Source organism: Octodon degus, unplaced genomic scaffold (assembly GCF_000260255.1).
Source record: "Octodon degus isolate 3935 unplaced genomic scaffold, OctDeg1.0 scaffold00026, whole genome shotgun sequence".
NCBI lineage: Eukaryota > Metazoa > Chordata > Mammalia > Rodentia > Octodontidae > Octodon > Octodon degus.
The window spans coordinates 18652202-18656433 of record NW_004524602.1 but is presented as its reverse complement, the minus strand read 5'-3'; the positions used below and the strand labels follow the sequence as shown (position 1 = coordinate 18656433).

Genomic DNA, 4232 nt, shown 5'->3' with positions numbered 1-4232 from the left:
TGTTTTGAAAATACATTTTTACCATCTTCATTGTATATGCTAGGTATGTAAATAACATGGTTTAACCTAATAGCATTTTTAAACTTTAACATTCACAAATAAAAAGTCTCGTGAAAGTGTCGCTGCTGTCATCGTATTGATAAGAAATGCCTCAAGAATATTATACCTGGCAATCCATCAGAAAGCCCTAGCAGAGCACTTGTCAAGTAATGACAAATCTGATAAATGTTGGATGATTTGGGGAATGATTAAATGGACAAATTAAAGCATTCTGATCCATAATTCTGTAGGTGGAAAGCTAGATGGCTTTTGTTTTTATTTTGTTAGAGGCTGATGCTCACTATAAACACCTACCGTCCTGCCTCTTCAAGTCTGACATTGACTTCTTAGTTGTTGGCATAAGTCTTATCTTTTCTAGAAAATGAACTGCAATACATTTTGTCAGTTTTTAAAAGTAAGAGGCTCCATAATTAACTGTCATGCTAATAAATTCAGTGTAAAGTCCATTTCAGTTAAGGGATTATTATATTTTTAATTTAAAACTGGTTTTCCTCATGCAATTGTCACTCAGCTATAAGAAAAATAAATATACATGTTTCCATACATAAGCTGGTATTATAAAGTATCTGTTCAAACCATTCCTCTAAAATACTGTACAGTTAAGGAAAAAAATGTATCCTCTGTTCTGTGGTAATCCTGTGTACATCGAAATTCACACTGCTTTGTAATCTCTCTGAGCCATACATAAACCCTGTCCTGGGGTGCTTGCATTCCAAGCTACGTTCCTCTAAGTTTAATGGGACATTAGTCACCTGAGAGTTTTGTGAAAATGCAGAATCCAGCTCACTGCATCTTGCATGAAACCCAAAACTCTATTTCTATAATAATGGTTGTTCTCTGGGTGATACTGATAATAGTCTGAGGCTGTGCTTTGGGGAGCAAGGGTCAAGTGAATTTAACCCTCATAACAAACTCCTCTAGTAATAAGTATTAGCGGTTGGATTTTCTTTTCTTACCTTACTATGTTCAAAACACCGAGTTATTCATTGCAGATATAGGCTATTAATTACCCACCATGGACCATAAAAAGCTAGTATAAGTTATGATTGTATGATTCTGTTCATATGGAATGTCCAGAAAAGGCAAATCTATAGTGACAGAGATTAGATTGGTAGTTATCTGGGTGTAGAGATTAACTATAGATTGATGTAGGGAGTAATTATAGATGGAATAAGTTGAGAGGAAGCCCACTAGGGGTGAAGAAAGTTTTTAAAAACTAAAGCATAATAATGGTTGCTGAACTTGATACATTTCCTAAAAATCTTTGAAATTGGCAAATTTTGTAACATGTAATTTTTTTTTTTTTTTTTTTTTTTTTTAGGACAGAGTCTACAGGGTCTCACTGTGTAGCTCGGACTCATAGTGATCTGCCTGTTTACAGCCTCCAAAGAGCTAGGATTACAGGCGTGCGCCACCACACCCAGTCTCAGTGGCCATCTCAGCGTGCCCCAGGGGCGGGGCTGGCATGGCAGGCCTGGGGATCAAACCCCCAACACCTGCATCTGCCTAAGCAGGTGCTTTAATCCGCTGAGCTATTTGGCCAGCCCTTGTGACATGTAATTTATGTTCCAGTGAAGTACTATAAAACTCAATTAAAATATGATGTGAGCGCTCACTTTGGCAGCACATATGCTAAATTGGAGTGATAGATTAACATGGCCCCTGCACAGGGATGACATGCGAATTCCTGAGGTGTTCTATATTTTAAAAAACAATAACAAATAAAATATGATGTGAAAAATGCAATAACAACACATTAATGTAGTCTTAATTCCTTTTAACCATCAAGAAAATGGAGCTCATAGAGGCCAACTTGCCCAAAGCCAGAGCTAATTAGGAACATCATTGAGGACACAAACCTAGTCCTATTATGCCAAGAGAGGTTATTGTCAGCGAGCTCATCATCAGAGGAAACAGAGATGAATGCCAAGAAGCACCCTTCCACCCAGAAGAGGCTGCTCAACAAGGGCTTGTCCTTGCCCTGGGAGGAAGAGACCAGACTGCAGGCGGCAGTGCCTCCCATGCTTCCTGCCAGTGGGGCTGTGCAAGCTCGGGAGCCTCTGGAAAACTCTGGCTTTCTCAGAGTTATTAGTTTCAAGCAATAACAGTCAGTCCTGTCTGATTTATGAGCTAAGGATTTTGAAAGTTCATGCAAGTATATTAATGAGGGTTGAGAACCAAGCTCAAAGCTGTTCAGTGAAGAAAATGCCCCAAAATTCTGTACAGAGGCAGGCCGGGAAGAAGCCTGCTGTTACTGATGCTGCTCAGCTTGCTGCGCTCTCCCCTGAGCCCACCACCCTGAGCCAGGATCCCAGTTTGGTCACAACCGTGCTGTGGCCAGACAGAGACCTAACTGCTGCGCAGCTGCTTCCCTTGTGTCACCAGTTCCTGACCAGAACCATACAAGTGCTGCTGACTAGCAGAGGAGGTCAAGGGAGAACGATAAAATCTTTGACCTCTTAATATAAATTTCTATATATGAGAACCAGCCTTTTCTTTCTTTCAAGACTCATAATCAGGGCCAGCCAAATAGCTCAGCAGATTAAAGCACCCGCAAGCAGGCGCAGGTGCAGGGGCTGGGGGTTCTATCCTAGGCCTGCCATGCCAGCCCCAACCCCCAGGTGCGCTGAGACTGCAATTGAGCCTGGGCGTGGTGGCACACCCCTGTAATCCCAGCTCTTGGGAGGCTGTGAACAGGCTGATCACTAAGAGTCCAATCTAGTAGTGAGACACTGAACACCCTGTACACCCTTCCCTAAAATACAGAAAGAAAAAAAGACATAATCAGTCAGTTTTCTAAGATTGAATTGCTCAGATGCTGGACAGCTAACAGAAGAGCTGCCCCCACAGTGTGTGCCACCAGTCATTCTGCACAGGTGCGTGCGCCACCCTCACTCTGCACAGGTGCGTGCGCCACCCTCACTCTGCACAGGTGCGTGCACCACCCTCACTCTGCACAGGTGTGTGTGCCACCCTCATTCTGCACAGGTGTGGTCCCAGAGCAGCAGCAATGACAGCAGGCAGAATTTTTTTTTGGAAATGCAGAATCTCAGATTTTTTTAAACAAGAGGTAGAAAAAGGATATAATTAGGAAAGAAAGAATTCAAATTATCATTATTTTCAGATGATGTGGTCCTTTACATAAAAGATCCAAAAAATTCCACCAAAAGACTCCTAAAATAACCAAATTGAGCAATGTATCAGAATCCAAAGCCAACACACAAAAATCAATAGTATTCCTATACACCAATAATGAACTCAATAAGAAAGAAATTAGGAAAACAATTCCATTCACAAGAACATCAAGAAAATTTACTTAGGCATTACTCCAAGGAAGTGAAAGACCTCTGTAATAAAAACTGCAGTGCTCAGAAAAGAAGATCAAGGGCTGGCCAGATACCTCAGGGGATTAAAGTGCCTGCTTAGACAGATGCAGGGAATAGGGTTCGGTCTGGTGTGCCATGCCAGCCCCGTCTCTGGAGCATGTTGAGATAGCAATTGAGACTGGGCATGGTGGTGTGTGCCTGTAATCCCAGCGCGTGGGAGGCTGAAAACAGGAGGATCACTATGAGTCCGATCTGTGTAGTGAGACCCTGTAGACCCTGTGCTGAAAATACAAAAAAAAAAAAAAAACAAAACAAACAAAAAAAAACAAACTACATATAGAAAAGATCAAAGAGGACATCAGAAAATAGAAAGATATTTCCTTTTCCTGAATAGGCAGGACAAATACTGTCTAAATGGCTATCCTTCCAAAGCTGATACATAGATTCAATGTAATCCCAGTCAAAATACCAACAGCATTCTTTTCGTTTGTTTTGTTTTGTTTTTTGTGGAACCAGGGATTGATCTCAGGCCCTTATGCTTGACAGGCAAGCACTTATTCTATTGAGCCATCTCCCTGGCCCCCAGCATTCTTCACAGAGCTAGAGGAAATAACTCTAAAACTCATATGGAACAAGAGACTCAGAATAACAAAAGCCATTGTGGGAGGCTGGTGAGATGGCTCAGTGGTCTAAAGCACCTACTTAGAACAAGCTTAGCAAAGCACAGGGACCTCGGTTCAATCCCCCACCCCCACATGCCAGCCAGCCCCGCCCCCTGGTGGGCTGAGCTGGCCACACACACACACACACACACACACACACATAAATAAATAAAAATTAAAAAAA

The 4232-nt window shown here is 42.0% G+C and overlaps 1 pseudogene; it reads left to right on the top strand.

The window, feature by feature from the left end:
* The first annotated feature begins 1668 nt into the window (after positions 1 to 1668).
* Positions 1669 to 1767, top strand: LOC111816104 (annotated as a pseudogene).
* Positions 1768 to 4232: the final 2465 nt, after the last annotated feature.